Raw genomic sequence first — 20,273 nt, 5'->3', positions numbered from 1 at the left:
TCCCCTCCAATACTTGTCGCACCTAAGCCACGAGAGAAGTTGCTGCTGTACATAGCGGCAACCAATCAAGTGGTTAGTGCTGCGTTAGTAGCAGAGAGGGAGGCAGATGATGAGCCAGCGACCGCGGCAAGCGCATCCAGCGACAAGCAGGGGGCTTCCCCGGCAAGCTCTGGTCCCGACAAAGGTGGATCTGCGCAGACGCACGAGGAGACACAGAAGAAAAAGGTGCAGCGCCCAGTTTACTTTGTCAGCTCCCTCCTGCAGGGGGCTAGGTCAAGGTATTCTGGTGTGCAGAAATTGCTTTTCAGCCTTCTCATGGCCTCGAGAAAGCTGCGCCATTACTTCCAAGCACATGAGATCACAGTTGTCACTCGCTTTCCGCTGAAGAGGATACTGCAGAATCCAGAAGCGACAGGCAGGATTGTTGAGTGGGCACTGGAACTGTCAAGCTTTGGCCTCAAGTTTGAAAGCACTTCAACTATCCAGAGCAGAGCATTGGCAGAATTTATAGCAGAATGGACGCCAACACCAAATGAAGAAATTCCAGAAACGAGCATCCCCGACAAGGAAGCAAGCAAAGAGTGGCTGATGTACTTTGATGGTGCCTTTTCGCTGCAAGGCGCCGGTGCTGGTGTGCTGCTTATCACACCCACCGGAGAGCACCTCAAGTACGTAGCCCAGATGCACTTTCCCAAGGAGCAAGAAACAAACAATACTGCAGAGTACGAGGGATTGCTTGCCGGTCTCAGGATCGCGGCAGACCTTGGGATCAAGAAGCTCATTGTCAGGGGTGACTCACAGCTTGTCGTCCGCCAAGTAAACAAGAATTATCAGAGTCCGTTGATGGAAGCTTACGTTGACGAAGTAAGAAAGCTAGAAGAGCGCTTTGACGGCCTACAAATGGAGCATGTTCCAAGAGCTCACAACGCCATTGCTGATGGCCTGTCAAAGTGTGCCGCACTCAAGTTACCTGTGGAACCAGGGACCTTTGTGCTCAAGCTGACTCAGCCGTCCGTAACGCCATCAACTAGACAGAGCAAGAAGAGGAAGTTTATTTCAGGTGACTATTTGCCGGCAGAGCTTCCTGAAGCCGCCGCCAAGAAGGTCCCTAAGATCAATGCCGAAGGCGCTGAGGAGCAGTCTGCTCCGGCAAGCCCTAGGGTTTGTTCCGTCGAAGCAGAAGCTCCCGATAAGTTTTGCTCCGGCAAGCTTGTCGGGGAACGTCAAGCTCCGGCAGAGACGCAGCTTCTCGCCGTAGAAGCGGATGTTCCCGCAGCAGTCTCCAAGATCAACACTAAGAGCGCTGAGGAGCAAGATGCTCCGGAAAGCCCTAGGGTTTGTTCCGTTGAAGCAGAAGCTCCCGGCAAGTTTCGCCCCGGCAAGCTTGTCGGGGAACGTCAAGCTCCGGCAGAGCCGCAGGTTCTTGCCGTAGAAGCGGATGTTCCCGCAGCAGCAGAGTTGCCTTTAGTCCTTGTTGTCGAGCCACAAGCTCCAACATGGGCGCAGCAGATTGTCCGTTTCCTTCAGACAGGGGAACTTCCCGAAGAGCAAGAAGAAGCGGAAAGAGTAGCCCGGCAGTCAAGTATGTACCAGTTTGTCGACAAGACACTATACAGAAGAAGACTCAATGGTGTGAAATTGAAGTGTATTCGCCGGGAAGACGGACAAAAGCTGTTGGCAGAGATACGCGGAGGCATATGTGGTCACCACATTGGCGCAAGAGCACTTGTCGGCAAAGCATTCCGGCAAGGTTTCTTCTGGCCAACAGCCCTCCAGGATGCAACTGCACAAGTAACCAAGTGTGAAGCGTGCCAGTTCCATTCCAAGCAGATACACCAGCCAGCTCAAGCTCTCCAGACGATCCCTTTATCCTGGCCATTTTCGGTCTGGGGGCTCGACATCCTCGGCCCCTTTCCCCGAGCTGTCGGGGGCTTTGAGTACTTGTACGTCGCAATCGACAAGTTCACAAAGTGGCCGGAAGTGGAACCAGTGAGGAAGGTGACCGCACAGTCAGCCGTCAAGTTCTTCAGGTCGATTGTTTGCCGCTTCGGGATCCCCAACAGGATAATCACCGACAACGGTACACAATTCACGAGCCGCACCTTCATGCAATACGTCCAAGATCTTGGCGCCAAGATCTGCTTCGCTTCTGTTGCTCACCCGAGAAGCAACGGTCAAGCGGAGAGGGCAAATGCTGAAGTGCTGCGTGGGCTCAAGACCAGAACTTTCGACAGGCTGCACAAGTGCGGAAGGAACTGGATCGAGGAGCTGCCGGTGGCTCTTTGGTCGATCAGAACGACGCCGAATCGAGCCACTGGACAGACACCCTTTGCTCTAGTCTATGGAGCAGAGGCAGTTACCCCCACGGAACTCGTATACGGGTCACCTCGAGTGCTCGCTTATGATGAGCTCGAGCAAGAGCGGCTGCGACAAGATGACGCGCTGCTCCTTGAGGAAGACCGTCTCCAGGCTGCTGTGCGAGCTGCTCGCTACCAGCAAGCTCTGCGCCGCTACCATAGCCGCAGAGTCAATGCCAGGAGTCTCGAGGAAGGCGACCTTGTTCTTCGGCGCGTTCAGTCCGCCAAGAATTCCAACAAGTTGACGCCGAAGTGGGAAGGCCCTTACCAGGTGAAGCGAGTCACAAGGCCTGGCGCTGTCCGCCTTGAGACTGAAGATGGTGTACCAGTGAGCAACTCATGGAACATCGAGCATCTTCGTAAGTTTTACCCGTAAGGCGCGGTTGTCGGACCCTGTCCGGCAACCACCCTTTTGTACAAGTCTTGTCGCTGTTGCATGTAATCCTTTGTACAAAGCCAGGCGCAGACCCTGAGCACAAGTAAATGAAGCGCTGACACCCCGGGTTATAGCATGCATGCTAGGTCGAGTCTCGTCCTTGGTTAGGGTTGATAGTGCCTAACAGCAGCTAACCCCTAGCTTAGAGGTCGAGTGTCCGTCCCTTTGCTTTTCTTTCGTTCGCAGGGCTCGCGTATCCTGGCCAGACTGCTTGAGGACGAAAAGGAGAAGAAGGGCGCGCCGGCACCTGGTCCCCGGCAAGCCAGTATTGCTGGGGGCTGCGAGTGCCAAGATTCGTCCACGGCAAGCCAGAGTTGCCGGGGGCTGCATTATCAGATAAGTCTTTCGTCCCTCATCATGCATCCTCTTATGGACTGGGGAATGCGAAACCGCGTTTCTTCCCAAAAACTGTCGTGCTCCCTCAACTCTGGGCCCTGGGGCCCGTTCCCAGGGCCAAGTTTGGTCGTAGTCGCGACAGCAAAGGGATGAAACGAGGAGGCCGCACCCACCTCGTTCCCGCCTCCGTCAAAGGCGTGAGAAAGGTCGAGCGACGTGGGAAGGCGGCAGGGCCTGTTGCCGGGAGGCGAACTGTCTGTCCGAGGGATACCAAGGATTTGCTCCTTGGCGTGGGTTCAACCCGCGAGACAAATAACCCGGCAAACATCCCCTTTTCATTAAAAAACACCCCACTCAGGTACAGTCCATAGAGGATGAAAAACATGAAAGAGAGGATTACAAGTTTTAGATGCAGCTAAGGCCCGAAGGCTTACAAATTAAAAAGATAAGATGCCCGTAATCCCTTTCCTGTCCCTCTCCTCAGGAGGTAGGTCAAGGAGGCAAAAAGGGGAAAAGGAGCGCCTAGGCGAGCTACGGGTGCCAGAAGACACCAAGAGAACATCCCGGGGGCCGTCCGGAGGCTGGACGGTGATGGCGGCGCCGGAAGCGGGGCTCGAAGACGGGGCGGCAGGACGTCAGCACGCTGTCGAGGGCACCACACCCTCGTACTCCGACCTGACGGTCTTGTCGCCAGCCCTCTTCCCCTTCCGCAGCCTCCCTACGCCACCCGCCCAAGGAGACGACCCCGGGGAGTTCAAGGAGCCGGCGACACGGATGATGGGGTCACCGGTGCCGCATAGAGCGGCGCCCGACACCTAGTCGGGCCCGCCATCCCGCCGCCCGCTACCTTCATCGTCGCTGTCACTCTCCTCCTCGTCACTCTCGCTCGAGGGGGAGCCTTCACTATCGGAGGAGCTGTCTACGCAGCACTTCGCCCGGGTGCCGAAGCACCCAAAGACCTTGACGGAGAGGAGATCGCCCTCCATCAACTTAAAATGGAGGGTAAACCCCTCCATCAGGCTGTGGATACGGGCGAACGTCTTCCACCCTCGATCAAGGTACATCACATTAGGGGCTGGGAATACAACGCGGACTCGCGTGCCGCTGATCCCACAGCCCCTCATGTGCAGTCTCAGTGTCTCGGGCGGATCCAACTCCATCGCGCTCGCAAACGGAGCTGGAAGCCGGAGGCGACGACGAGGCGCCCGGCGCAGCCTGACGAAGAACTCGCAAGGGTCGTCCCCTATATGGACCGCCGTGGGGGGAGGAGCCGCCGGCGGAGGCGAAGCTGGCGCGCCGCCCCGTCCACCTCTTCCCCGAGCGCCCCGACCTCGTCCTCGACCTCGTCCACGACCTCGCCCCCTCCCTCTTCCCCTTATGGCTGGCTCCGCCACCACGGGCGCGGGAGAGGAAGGGGTGCGCTGTCTGGCGGCGACCCTCGCCGCCACCGATGAAGGGCCAGGGTTCCCTTTCTCCATGGCGAATGAGAGAAAGGGGAGCAGAAGCTGAAGAAAGGAGGAGATGAGAGAGTGCGGGCTTCTGTGCTCCCCTCCCGCTCTTTATAAAGGAGCGAGGTGGGGGCTCGGCCGCCCCGCTCAGCGAATCAAGGCACGGGAAGAGCAGGGAGTCGGGGCCGACCCGCTGCCTCTGCTCGCGACGGCCCAGATTCCCACTTCCACCGTCCGCGACCCCAAGCGCATGGGAGCCGCGTGGCGGGGATGCAGAACCGAGGCGACGGATGAGGCGGCCTCGCCCCACCCTGTGATCGCGGGGAGTGGACGCCTCGAAAAACCGCGCACCGGCCCCGTCCAGTAAATGCACCACGCCCCCGCGCCTACCTCCGTTTAGGTAGGAGGGCGTGAACCGTCCCCTTCATCATGGCTTGACGCATGCTCGCGGGGCTTAGCCCCGCGCACGCCGCCCACGTCACCCACGACGCCGCGTTTGATGCGTGCCGTTCTGGGCGTGCGCGGTGGAAGCGGAGAGATATGCGGCGTGACCTAGGCCGCGCGTGCCCGTGCACTATTTTGGGCCTGGCCCAACAGCGCTCGGCACCGTGTCCGGCCCAGGCCCGGGCGCTCCTGTCGGTGTACTAGAGTAGGGGTACCCTAGTATCCCGAACTTGTGCACGGGCAGTCGCAGCATCCCGCGGCAAGGTTTGCCGGGTGACCGCCAAGATCCTCCGCGGCTACTTCGAAGACCATTCAAGAACAAAGTACTCAAACCAAGGCCCCGGCAAGAGGAGCTTGCCGGGAAGGCCAACCGAGGCCCCGGCAAGAGGATCTGGCCGGGAAGGAAACAAGACCCCGGCAAGAGGAGCTTGCCGGGAAGGCCACTCAAGGCATACCAAGAAAGCTTGCCGCGACGCACCATGCATCCCGGCAAGGCCTGGTGAGCGACAAGCTCCCGAACACGACAAGACGACGACCACGGCAAGGAGCTTGCCACGGGAAACCCCCACTTCATGCCTGCGCTCCAGCACACCTGCCAACGTGTCGTTCTGGGACCCTCCCAAACACACGTGGCAGGAGGCCGTGCAGCTAGGGGTGCGAGGTGGCAAGCAGGCACTGACAAGATAACCATCGTGGCAAACGGTGGCGTCCCTAGCGGTCCCTTTCGGTACTGTTTGGGCGACACAGACGGGCAATTAATGCCCTTGTCCCCTGCCACCAGGGTTAGGTATGATAACACTGTAGCAGGTAGCTGTACCTACCACAACACCTTTCCATTTTTTTCCTTTACCTCTGTTGCCATGTCGGTAACCCCTTGAGCATATAAAAGGAGGCCCGTATGCAACGAGGTGGGGGGATAGCCAGTTCGAGCTCTCACACTCGGTCTTGCTAGCTGCTGGAGTGTACTGTAGCACTCCGCGCTCCCGAGCTAGAAATCAATACAAACCACAAAGTAGGAGTAGGGTTTTACGCATCCGTGCGGCCCGAACCTGGGTAAATCGCTCGCGTGCTTCGCCTTGATCTGCTCTTTGCGCGACCTCCGCCCCCGCCGAACCGAAAGGGACCCGGCCCGACCGGTCCCATAGGTGCCCGTGGATCAGCAACCCCGGCATTCTCATATTATTTGCCTTTGTGATCTACTTTTATTTGCATTTATTTTCAGATTTATTAATCCAAAAACCAAAAAATACTTTGCTGCACTTTATTTTATTTGCAATTTATTTATCCAATCTATTACAACCTTTTTACCATCACGCACCAATTTCTGGCGCAGTTACCCGAAAGGGATTGACAACCCCTTTAACACGTCGGGTTGCGAGGATTTGTTATCTGTGTGCAGGGACTGTTTATGTTGTGTTGCTTGGTTCTCCTACTAGTTCAATGACCTTGGTTTCATATCTGAAGGAAATACCTACCGCCATTGTGTTGCATCATCCCTTCCTATTTGGGGAAACACCAACGTAGCTTCAAGCGACATCAGTCCCGTAGCATGCACGTATGGTGAACCGTTATGTGATGAAGTCGAAGCATGGTTTATTTACTGATTTGTCTTCCTAATGAGTGGCGATCGGGGATGAGTGATGGTCTTTTTCTACCAATCTATCCCCCTAGGAGCATGCACGTAGTATTTTGTTTCGATGACTAATAGATTTTTGCAATAAGTATGTGAGTTCTTTATGACTAATGTTGAGTCCATGGATTATACGCACTCTCACCCTTCCACAATTGCTAGCCTCTCTTGTGCCGCACAACTTTCACCGGTACCATAAACCCAGCATATACATTCCTCAAAACAGCCACCATACCTACCTATTATGGCATTTCCATAGCCATTCCAAGATATATTGCCATGCAACTTTCCACCGTTCCGTTTATTATGACACATTCCATCATTGTCATATTGCTTTGCATGATCATGTAGTTGACATTGTATTCGTGGCAAAGCCACCATTCATAATTCTTTCATACATGTCATTCTTGATTCATTACATATCTCGGTACACCACCGGAGGCATTCATATAGAGTCATATTTTGTTCTAAGTATCAAGTTGTAATTCTTGAGTTGTAAGTAAAAAAAGTGTGATGATCTTCATTATTAGAGCATTGTCCCATGTGAGGAAAGGATGATGGAGACTATGATTCCCCCACAAGTCGGAATGAGACTCCGAACGAAAAAAGAGGCAAAAAAAGAGAAAGGCCCAAAAAATGAGAGAAAAGAGAGAAGGGACAATGTTACTATCCTTTTTCCACACTTGTGCTTCAAAGTAGCACCATGATCTTCATGATAGAGAGTCTCCTATGTTATCACTTTCATATACTAGTGGTAATTTTTCATTATAGAACTTGGCTTGTATATTCCAATGATGGGCTTCCTCAAATTGCCCTAGGTCTTCGTGAGCAAGCGAGTTGGATGCAGACCCACTTAGTTTCTTTTTGAGCTTTCATAAACTTATAGCTCTAGTGCATCCGTTGCATGGCAATTCCTACTCACTCACATTGATATATATTGATGGGCATCTTCATAGCTCGTTGATACGCCTAGTTGATGTGAGACTATCTCCTTCTTTTTGTCTTCTCGATAACCACATTCTATTCCACCTCTAGTGCTATATCCATGGCTCACGCTCATGTATTGCATGAAAGTTGAAAAAGTTTGAGAACATTAGAAGTATGAAACAATTGCATGGCTTGTCATCGGGGTTGTGCATGATTTGAATATTTTGTGTGATGAAGGTGGAGCATAGCCATACTATATGATTTTGTAGGGATAAGCTCTCTTTGGCCATGTTATTTTGAGAAGACATAATTGTCTTGTTAGTATGCTTGAAGTATTATTGTTTTTATGTCAATATTAAACTTTTGTTTCGAATCTTATGTATCTGAACATTCATGCCACAATAAATAAGTATTACAAGCATTCCACATAAAAAAATATGTTTTTATCATTTACCTACCCAAGGACGAGCATGAATTAAGCTTAGGGATGCTTGATACGTCTCCAATGTATCTATAATTTTTTATTGTTCCATGCTATTATATTATCTGTTTCGGATGTTTTATATGCATTTATATGATATTTTATATTACTTTTGGGACTAACCTATTAACCTAGAGTCCAGTGCCAGTTCCTGTTTTTCCTTGTTTTTGAGTTTCATAGAAAAGGAATACCAAACGTGAGTCCAAACGGAATAAAACCTTCGCGATGATTGTTCTTGGACCAGAAGACAACTAGGAGACTTGGAGATGGAGTCGGAGCAGCCACGAGGCGGCCACCAGGACGGAGGGCGCGCCCCACCCTTGTGGGCCCCTCGTGCACCTCCTGACCTAATTCTTTCGCCTATATATACCCATATATCCACAAACCAACAGGGGCATCCACGAAAACACTTTCCACTGCCGCAACCTTCTGTACCCGTGAGATCCCATCTAGGGGCCTTTTCCGGCGTCCTACCGGAGGGGCATTCGATCACAGAGGGCTTCTACATCAACTCTATTGTCCTTCCGATGAAGCGTGAGTAGTTTATTTCAGACCTACGGGTCCATAGCTAGTATCTAGATGACTTCTTCTCTCTCTTTGATTCTCAATACCATGTTCTCCTCGACATTCTTGGAGATCTATCCGATGTAATACTCTTTTGCGGTGTGTTTGCCGAGATGCGATGAATTGTGGATTTATGATCAGGTTATGTATGAATATTATTTGAATATTCTCTGGATTCTTCCATGCATGATTTGATATCTTTGTAATTATCTTCGAAGTATAGGTTTGGTTTGGCCAACTAGATTGGTTTTTCTTGCAATGGGAGAAGTGCTTAGCTTTGGGTTCAATATTGTGGTGTCCTTTCCTAGTGACAGTAGGGGAAGCAAGGCACGTATTGTATTATTGCCATCGAGGATAAAAAGATGGGGTTTTCATCATATTGCTTGAGTTAATTCATCTACATCATGGCATCTTACTTAATGCATTACTCCGTTCTTTATGAACTTAATACTCTAGATGCATGCTGGATAGTGGTCGATGTGTGGAGTAATAGTAGTAGATGCCGAATCATTTCGGTCTACTTAACACGGACGTGATGCCTATATTCATGATCATTGCCTTAGATATCCTCATAACTTTGCGCTTTTCTATCAATTGCTCGGCAGTAATTTGTTCACCCACCGTATTATTTGCTATCATGAGAGAAGCCTGTAGTGAAACGTATGGCCCCCGGGTCTATTTTCCATCATACAAGTTCTATTTTCTTTCATATTAGTTTCTGATTTACTATTTTTGCAATCTTTTACTTTCCAACCTATAAACCAAAAGATACCAGAAATATTAATTTACCGTTTATCTATCTCTATCAGATCTCACTTTTGCAAGTAACCATGAAGGGATTGATAGAAAAGCGCAAAGTTATGAGGATATCTAAGGCAATGATCATGAATATAGGCATCACGTCCCTTTATCGCGTTGGGCGCAAGTTGTTGTTTGTTTGTGCAGGTACTCGGTGACTTGTGTGTTGTCCCCTACTGGATTGATAACTTGGTTCTCAAACTAAGGGAAATACTTATCTCTACTTTGCTGCATCACCCTTTCCTCTTCAAGGGAAAAACCAATGCAAGCTCAAGAAGTAGCATTAATGGATTCCTTTTGATGGGCATGAGATGGATGAATTTAGTAAACACAACTTTCTGTACCCACTTTTTACTTTTAGTTATTTGGAATAAATAAAGCAAAATACTATGATTCGTCTGTTTACTGAATTATCCGTGCAATAAAAAATTGTCCCAAAAATAGAAGTTCTCCAAATGCCCTAAAAATTTAGTATGATTTTTTCTAGAATATTTGGGAATTTTTGGCAGTGAGAACACACCAGGGGCAGCACTAGTGGGCCACAAGCCCACATGGTGTGCCCATCCCCTTGGGCGCACATACATGTCTTGTGGGCCCCACATGGGTCCCCCTCACTTATTCCAGCACACATCCACTTCGTCTTCCTCCAGAAAAATCCCACCATTGCTCAAAACCATGTCCTAGCTCATCTTGCTAACATTTTCGATCTCCTAGCTCAAAGCTCCATTCGCAAAACTGTTTCGGGGGATTGTTCTTCGGTATGTGATACCTCCAATGGTCCAATTAGTTTTTGTTCTAGTGCTTTATTTATTGCAAATTTTTGCTGCTATGGTGACCTAGTTTTTGAGGCACTTCAGGGAGTAGTTGCTATCAATCTCATTGAGTTTGGTTCACTTTTATTTTTGAGTCACTAAATATTTCAGAAATTTTTTAGAGGAAACAAATGTTTAGGAAGATTTACCAAGGTGGTTCCTCGAGGAAGCAATCCCCAAGGCTCGCGATACGTGGGCCAAACCTTGAACCCCAAAGGGAAGCTCTTGTGTGGCCTTGCGAGTGGTCGTTGGATCAATCCATGGATCATGCAGGTTTCAAGGAGGAGTTTGATGCATACGTACAAAATGCTGGCCTTGAGGACTTCGTGTCAAATAAGTGCTGGCAGTACTATCACCTCACTTTTTCCTTTGTGCGGAGATTTGAATTTACATCTAAGCACAATACTCATTTTGTCCTGTTTGATCTTTATAATAAATCATTTACCATGGACCTAGAACATTTTAATGATGCATGCCAAATTCCACAATGGGGCATTCATAGTGAACCTCGTAAAACCGATTATAATGATTTCCTTTCTAGCATCACCGTGGGAGAAACTAGAAATATTACACAAGCCACCATAAGGGGCATTCACTTTCCTGCCATACATTATTTTGCTCTCTTTATAGGTAGATGCACTAATGGTAAACATGATCATAGCCACCTTTGTGCATCAGATCTTAGTGTCCTCAAGTGTGTGGTAATGGGTGATAAACGATATAACTTGGGGGCTATTATTGCGAGCAGGTTACATCATAATGCTAAAGATGGAGATTTCTTTGGTGGGATTTATGCCACCCGTTTAGCTAATTATCTTGAGGAACCCATAAGGGAGGATGACATTAAGTTACCACCTGCTTTCCTTGATTATAATGCTTTGGTACGCTACCAGTTTCTTCAGAGAAACGAACAGTCCCTCTTGTACCAACTAATCTTTGACAGGGTGCGCGTCTTCTATGTTATGCTTCCCGCTCCTGCCTTCTTTGACTTTCAGGTAAAACGGAAATATAAGAGAGCAAGGGAGGCTGTCGGTGTCAAAACCGGCGGATCTCGGGTAGGGGGTCCCGAACTGTGCGTCTAAAGCGGATGGTAACATGAGGCAGGGGACACGATGTTTACCCAGGTTTGGGCCCTCTCGATGGAGGTAATACCCTACTTCCTGCTTGATTGATCTTGATGATATGAGTATTACAAGAGTTGATCTACCACGAGATCGTAGAGGCTAAACCCTAGAAGCTAGCCTATGATTCTGATTGTTGTTGTCCTACGGACTAAACCCTCCGGTTTTTATAGACACCGGAGGGGGGCTAGGGTTACACAGAGTTAGTTACAAGGGAGGGGATCTACATATCCGAATTGCCAAGCTTGCCTTCCACGCAAAGGAGAGTCCCACCCGGACACGAGAAGAAGTCTTCAATCTTGTATCTTAATAGTCCAATAGTCCGGCCAAAGTATATAGTCCGGCTGTCCAAGGACCCCCTAATCCAGGACTCCCTCAGTAGCCCCTGAACCAGGCTTCAATGACGATGAGTCCGGCGCGTAGATTGTCTTCGGCATTGCAAGGCGGGTTCCTTCTCCGAATACTCCATAGAAGATTTTGAGCACAAGGATTGTGTCCGGCTCTGCAAAACAAATTCCACATACCACCGTACAGAGTATAATATTTCCACAAATCTAATCTGCTGACAGCTTTTCATAACGTGACATCACGCCATAGCCCGGTCATTATTCGAACTGTTTTTCTCAACCAGCTACTACACGTATTGCGGGGCGATTTTCTTGGCACGTCTTGTCAAAGCAGAGGTCGTGTCCCCTTATCATGGGATTCTCATCAATACGGGTGTGGGTAACCCAACCACGCGATCAATTACGGCGCTTGGGGAATAAGCGATTTTACTAGGAAGGTGGGGAGGCGCATAGCTTCTTCCGCCCTTATAAAGGGACAAGGACTCCTCCCTTTCACCCATGCCTTCTTCCTCCCTGCCCATCCATCCTTGCGCACTCGAGCTCCAGCGCCCAAGTTCGCATTTTCTCTGTAAAACCACTCCAAACATGTCTGGAGCGGGAGGCAAGTGGATGGTCTCCTCTGTTACGGAGGAGAACATTACGAAGCTCCGGGAAGCCGGATACCTGGCCGCGGACATCGCGCACCGGCTCCCAGACGCGGGGCAGATCATACCTACCCCCGAATCCCATGAAAGGGTTGTATTCCTTACCCATTTCGTCCGCGGGCTGGGATTTCCCCTCCACCCATTTGTTCGCGGGCTCATGTTCTACTACGGGCTGGACTTCCATGATCTGGCCCCCAATTTCATTCTCAACATCTCGGCATTTATCGTCGTGTGCAAGGCCTTCCTCCGCATCAAGCCCCACTTCGGTCTGTGGCTGAAGACCTTCAATGTTAAACCGAAGGTGGTGGTCGGCCAGGTAGCGGAGTGCGGAGGCGCCATGGTGGGAAAAATGCCCAACGTCACCTGGCTCGAAGGCTCCCATGTGGAGACAGTGAAGGGATGGCAATTGGGGTGGTTCTACATCACCGAGCCGCGCGACACCAACTGGGTGGCGGCCCCTGAATTTCGATCCGGCATCCCCACGCGGCTCACCTCCTGGAAAGAGAAGGGCCTATCCTGGGGTTCATCGGTGGAGCTGACCGGACTCCAGAAATGTGTTAAAAACATGATAAGCAATAAAATCAAGCTTGTCAACATGGTCCAGGTCATGCTCTTCCGCCGGATCCTCCGTTTCAAAGACGGGCATTCAATATGTGGGAGTTCGACCTGGCTAAGCACCAAACGTTGCGAGAGCTCTTCGACACGACACACCAGGACATCTGGAGGGTGTTGTTCAAGTCCGCCGAGGTACCTCCTCCCCTTACCGAGGATCGCTGACTCAGCGCAAAGCATCCTGCCAATCCGGTAAGCTTCTTATATCTCATAAGACGTTTCTTTCCCCAGTATAATCATGTGGGGGATCTAAGCTTCCACGCCTTTTAACATGAATGGGTCGCGACAGCGGAGCGGATTGATTGTCCGGCCCCACTGCCCGAGGATCCAGCAAGTGCTCTCTTAACGGAGATGCTGGTTCCGGCGCCCTATGAGGCGCCGGAGAAGAAGGCCAAGAAGAAGGTCGCGGGGACCAGGAAAGGTCTCTGGCGCAATGTCGTATCGGAATCATCGTCCGATAACACCGAGGCACCCTCCTCCCACAAAAACAAGGAGGAGGAAGAGGAAAGTTCCCCCCCCCCCCCAGCCGGGGAGACAAGAAAAGGAAGGCCGCCCAGTCAGGGGAAGACGAAGGGTCCAAGAAGGGAAGGCCTCTCCTTCCGGACTGCTCTACGGTGGTCGCTGTTAGCGACGAGGAGTGGTTACCTAGGGACAAGCCCCTGGCGAAGTTGTAAGTATCCGTATACCATAATAATTCTTGGTATGTTTTATTTTATTGCTTCTTATCATGCTGAACATGATCATGCAGCCCATCCAAAGCCCATATTAATGTATCCTCTTCGGATGAGTCTTTGGGCCTATCGGAGATGAATAGCGATTCACTCCCGACCGCCTCCTCCCCCGCCCTACGAACGACGTCGAGAGGTTGTCTCAAAGGGTACTGAACCAAGGGGAGACAATTTCGGAGGCGCCCCATGGAGACATTCTGGACGTTGGGCGCACGAGGGGCAAGACTCCCATGGGCTCTATTGCCGGGGGCATCAAGTTTGTGCCGATGGCCTCTATCCATCTAGGGTCATCGGACAATTTGCTGGAAGCACTTCGTGGCGCTTCCATTGACGAAGAGCACCACACTATCATGAGTGCGGTGGTCAAGAAGATTCAGTCCGCCAAAAGCGGACTGACTGAAGCCTGTGCCAGCCTCCTAACAGGCTTTGAGGTAAGTAATCAAATTGTGATAAAATGTTACAGCATAGACAGTAGCCCCTGATGCTATGTTTGGTGTTCGGAAGAAAGGCCGAACAGAGGATCAAATAATAATCACAAGAGTCTAATCAAAATATGTCTATGTGAATAAGCAGGCTTCACTGTTGGCCGCTGCTGCTCACACGGCGGAGGTCTCCGCACTGAAGCGGGACCTTGAGCGGTTCGAGGAAGAGCTCGACCTTACCAAGAGGCAGCTCAAAGAGAACAATGGTAAGTAATACCTTGTCTGTTTATTGATAAAGAAAAAGGAAACTGGTTGTTAGATCACAGGATCGTCATGAATCTTGCTAGGGGCCACGACCGAAGTGGCCACCTTGAAGAAGGCGCTGTCCGAGGCCGAAGGCAAAGCGGCCAAGGAGCGCCCGAGCGCGAGAAGCAAGAGGCCCGAGTCGGCGAGGTTCAGCAAGAGCTCCAGGAGTTTGTCAAAAAGTACGAGTCCTTGGAGCGTGACTCTAAGACGCAAGGGTCCGAGCTTGCGAAGGCCCTCTTGAACGCGCAAAATGCCAAGGCCGAAGCCCAAAAGGCCCTCCAGGAAATTGAGGCGGTCAAGAAGATAGAGCGGGTAAGGCATTCATTATGCAAAGCAAGCATGTGAAGGAAACTTTCCTTTTACTTACCCGAATTCGGAGTTCTCCAGGAGCGTTCGTAGATCTACCCCGCAGTGTGTCGGATGCCGCTGAGTTCTACCGGGCCAAGGAAGGGAGCTCGACGGAGAAGTTGTTCTGGTCTCAGTATACTGGGACCGAACATCTGATGCCCTTGAGCGACCAGTTGAAGGAACTAGTCGAGCTTCACAAGGCGGCCAAGCTGGCCATGAAGGGCCTCATAGTCCGGATGTGGCCTGGTGAGCCCCTGCTTGGCAGCTATTTCGGCCTGGTAAGGCGGCTTGTGAATGCCTACCCCTGGTTTGAAGTCATAAAGCGGTCCGTCTGCATTGAGGGTGCGCACAGGGCATTTTCCCGGGCGAAAGTGCACTGGGCGAAGATGGACACCGAAAAGCTGGTGAAGGAGGGGCCGCCGGAGGGCAAGGAGCATCGCCACCCCGAAAAGTATTATGACAGTGTCCTGAAGGGTGCTCGCCTTGTGGCAGAGGAATGTTCTAAGGATGTAATATTTGAATGAATGTACTCATGTGATCCTGTAATGTGAAACGAGTTCATGTGCGCTATGGAACGCTTGTTAATTTAAAGTATTACCTTCTGTGCGGCCGTTTATAAAATTTGAGAGTTGGCCAGTCGTCGGCTTCTGCCTCCATGTAACTAGTACTGAGGTGTTTGGGATAAACCTGATCACTCTTTATCCCAGTTTTGGGTCCTTTGAACGAGGTGTTCAGCACAACGAACCAGGCAATCGGACTATAAAGCTTTATCACTCTCACTTAGCCATAGAAGTCTACAATTTCAAATTTTGGCGAAGCCCCTAGTATTCGGAAGGCCGAACTTGGGGCGCTATGTATGCCTAAGTCGGACAAGGCTGACTCCTCGCCCGAAGCGGAAAAAATCTTTAAGGATTTGAGACCTCTCGAACAGCGACCAGCTCTCGCCGCGTCATGACTGTCAGTTTTCGGCTTTCTCTACTGAGGTGCTCGTCCGGAAGAACCGGGACACAATCGCAGTAGTTCTCCCAGTGCTATCTTAGCCGATATAGCGGAATGTAAGGTACTAAAACATGATTCGGAGCTGATGCATATAATGCTATAAGTTCGGGGTGCCGCACTATCGAAAGTGTTCGGACTTTTCTTGCCGTGTTATGGGGTACACTGAAGCCCCTGGCGCATTGGACGTACCAAAATGTACGGGTGCAATTTGTCATAAATAGGCAGACAGGAAAAAAGATGAAGAAATACAATAATAAGCTAATGATGTATATTGTTATTTAAATGATACGTCAAAGCGTATGTATACAAGTAGTGCAATAAGCAAAAATAGGACTATTTGACATGTCCTATCCAAGGGCAAGCTGCGTGTGGGTATGTAAAACAGGTATAGCGATCGTTATCCGAGACCACCTGGGGATTCCCTTGTACGTCAAAGCTTCTTGCTTCCTTGGTGTTTCCTTCCCGTGACGGGTCTGATAATCAGACGATCGGAGAGGGCCTTCAGAGAGTAGGGGCCTGAAAGGAAGAAAATGTTAAAGGTATACGGGCCCTGAAGCGGTTGAGCCGCATTGTGGGCCGTGCCTCCGCCTATGCCCATGGTATCTTGAGTGCGTAATTATGTACGCGCGGCGCAAATTTCGCCACTTGACTAGGACTGGGACGGAGGCCGAATTGCTAGGCGAGCTCTAAATGTGTCTGGCGATCCTCTTGCAGGGTACTCCAGACTCATTTGAAGGTGCACGGGGTCTTTTCCGCCGAATTGGTGGTTTGCCTCATAAGGCTGCTTTGCGCTTCTCCTGCAAGGGCCGCAGTGTGCTCCTCCGTGCGTAGCGAGCGCTCTGTGTTTCCATTAATTGTTATAACCCCGCGAGGTCCTGGCATTTTGAGCTTGAGGTATGCATAATGCGGTACCGCATTGAATCTGGCAAATGCAGTTCGTCCGAGCAGTGCGTGATAGCCACTGCGGAAGGGGACGATATCGAAGATTAACTCCTCGCTTCGGAAGTTGTCCGGAGATCCGAATACCACTTCTAGTGTGATTGAGCCCATGAAACAGGCCTCTACACCTGGGATGACACCTTTAAAGGTGGTTTTGGTGGGTTTGATCCTCGAGGGGTCTATAGCCATTTTACGCACTGTATCCTGATAGAGTAGGTTCAGGCAGCTGCTACCGTCCATAAGGACTCGAGTGAGGTGAAATCCGTCAATGATGGGGTCAAGGACCAATGCGGCAGAACCGCCATGATGGATACTGGTGGGGTGGTCCCTGCGATCGAAGGTGATCGGACAAGAAGACCATGGGTTGAACTTTGGGGAGACTGGCTCCGTCGCATAGACGTGCCTCGGTGCATGCTTCCGTTCTCGCTTGGGAATATGGGTTGTGTATATCATGTTTACCGTTTTCACTTGGGGAGGAAATTTCTTCTGTCCTCCTGTGTTCGGCGGCTGGGGCTCCTCCTCGTCCTCGCTATGCAGCCCCTTTTCGTTGTTTTCAGCATTCATCTTGCCGGCCTGTTTGAACACCCAGCATTCTCTGTTGGTGTGGTTGGCTGGTTTATCGGGGGTGTCGTGAATTTGACATGAACGATCGAGTATGCGGTCCAAGCTGGACGGGCCCGGATTGCTTCTCTTGAATGGCTTTTTCCGCTGACCGGGTTTAGAGCCACTGAATCCGGCATTAACTGTCGTGTCTTCGGTGTTGTCGCCGTTGTTGCGGCGCTTGTGCCTGTTACGATGTTGCATGTCGTTGCTATCTTTGGCATCTGAATTGCCAGGATTTCTTGATGTGTTGTTCTTGTGAGCTAGTCAGCTGTCCTCGCCCGCACAAAAGCGGGTCATGAGTGTCATGAGGGCTTCCATGGACTTCGGCTTCTCTTGGCCAAGGTGTCAGGCGAGCCACTCGTCACGCATGTTATGCTTAAAGGCCGCTAAGGCCTCGGCATCCGGACAGTCAAAAATTTGGTTCTTTTTAATTAGGAACCGAGTCCAGAATTTTCTGGCTGATTCCCCTGGCTGTTGGGTTATGTGACTCAAGTCATCGGCATCTGATGCTCGCACATAAGTGCCCTGGAAGTTGTCAAGGAATCCATCTTCCAAATTCTCCCAACTGCCAATGGAGTTTGCCGGCAGGCTATTGAGCCAATGTCGAGCAAGCCCTTTGAGTTTTAATGGGAGGTACTTGATGACATGTAGATCGTCACCGCTGGCCATGTGGATATGGAGGAGGAAATCTCCGATCCATACTGCGGGGTCTATTGTGCCATCATATGATTTGATATTCACGGGTTTAAAACCTTCTAGGAATTCATGATCCATTACTTCATTAGTGAAGCATAGGGGGTGTGCGGTGCCTCTGTGTCGGACAATATCACGATGCAGTTCATACGAGTCTTGTCTGTTGTATTCGCCTGGCCCGATTTTCTTTTAGTATATCCAGCGTGATGGTCGTCGTCACGCGTTGGGGCGTGCCCCCGTGATCCGTAGATTGATCTTGTATGTCCTGCTTTGTTTTCCAATATGTCTCGCGGGTCCTGCGTGTTGCCCCGGGCCTTTGTGTTTTTTATTGACTGGCGACGGGGTGCGAGCTGGACTTCGGCCTGATATGCCGCTTTGTCTCGGCCATGAGGTGGTCGGTCAGCTGCATCATGCACTGGGAGCGTAGGCTTTAATGCTTCCTCCTCGAGTTGGGGTAGCAACCTGCGCCTTGGGTAACTTTTGGTTGGGCGTTCGAGTTCGTATTCCTTGGTCGCCAGGACCTCAGTCCATCTATCTGCAAGCAGATCTTGGTCAACTTGAAGCTGTTGTTGCTTTTTCTTCATGCTTTTTGCTGTGGCTATGAGCCGGCGCTTGAAGCGCTCCTGTTCGGCGGGATCCTCAGGCACGATAAATTCGTCATCGTCGAGGCTCACCTCGCCTTCGGAGAGAGGCATGTAATTGTCATCCTCTGATTCTCCGTCTGCTTGCTATTCCTTAGGGTTGGCTTGCCCATCCTCCCGCTCGAGGCCTGGCTGGAGGGGACTGTCTTCGTCTTCGGCGCTATCCACAATGTTATTGTCTCTTGTGCCGGTATCGCTGTTTTTGCTATGGCGGGGCTTAGAGCGGCGCCTTTGACACCGGTGCTTAGATTGTTTCTCGGGGGGATTATCCTCTGTTGCCTTATGCCATCGCTTTCTTTGGGGGTGTCCACCATGTATATATCATATGATGAGGTGGCAGTCCAGGGCCCTGTGGGCGGTGGTTCCTGTTCTTCTCCTACATCGTCGTCCATACCGTCGATGTCTTCAGAGCCGAAATCAAGCATGTCGGTTAAGTCGTCGATAGTGGCTATTAAGTGGGTGGTGGGTGGGGAATGAATTTCTTCGTCGTCCGCCAAGACGGACATAGTTCGGCCAAGGGTCTCCTGACAAGGAGAGAGATTTCAATGAATTTAGCAAGTCGCCCAAGCGCGACTGCTGAAAGATATCCGTGGAGGTGAAGTCCATGATCGGTGCCCAGTCAGATTCGATAGGCACGGACGCGGGCAGTTCAAAGCTTGTGGCCGGGGATGAGTCCAAGGGTCCGGCAACACAGGTCTCATAGGGGGTGAAGTCAGTATTCGGCTCTATCTCCACTGAGTGTGGGGCCTCCATGGTGGGGTCTATCCACCCATCCTCGGATGGCACGATCTGCCCCGGATCAAGGGCCGGAGTAGCCACAGGTGTGATCTCCCGGACACCGTCCGACGGCAGAGCTAAGTCATGCTCGTCGAGACTGTGCGGCGCACCTAACATGGGCTCGAATCCGTCGAAGATCAAGTCTCTGCGGATGTCGGCAGTGTAGTTTAAGCTTCCAAACCTGACCTGATGGCCAAGGGCGTAGCTCTCGATCTGCTCTAGATGGCCAAGCGAGTTGGCCCGCAGTACGAAGCCGCCGAATATGAAGATCTGTCCGGGGAGAAAAACCTCACCCTAGATCGCATCGTTGCCGATGATTGAAGGAGCCTCAAGCCTTATGGTGACGACACAGTGGAACTCTTAATGAAAGCACCAATGTCGGTGTCAAAACCGGCAGATCTCGGGTAGGGGGTCCCAAACTGTGCGTCTAAGGAGGATGGTAACAGGAGGCAGGGGACACGATGTTTACCCAAGTTCGGGCCCTCTCGATGGAGGTAATACCCTACTTCCTGCTTGATTGATCTTGATGATATGAGTATTACAAGAGTTTATATACCACGAGATCATAGAGGCTAAACCCTAGAAGCTAGCCTGTGATTCTGATTGTTGTTATCCTACGGACTAAACCCTCCGGTTTATATAGACACCGGAGGGGGCTAGGGTTACACAGAGTCGGTTACAAGGGAGGAGATCTACATATCCGAATTGCCAAGCTTGCCTTCCACGCAAAGGAGAGTCCCACCTGGACACGGGACGAAGTCTTCAATCTTGTATCTTAATAGTCCAACAGTCCGGCCAAAGTATATAGTCCGGCTGTCCGAGAACCCCCTAATCAAGGACTCCCTTAGAGGCCACTCACC

The sequence above is a fragment of the Triticum dicoccoides genome, chromosome 6A (assembly GCF_002162155.2).
Source record: "Triticum dicoccoides isolate Atlit2015 ecotype Zavitan chromosome 6A, WEW_v2.0, whole genome shotgun sequence".
Taxonomy (NCBI): Eukaryota; Viridiplantae; Streptophyta; class Magnoliopsida; order Poales; family Poaceae; genus Triticum; species Triticum dicoccoides.
Note: the sequence above shows the minus strand (reverse complement) of the source record.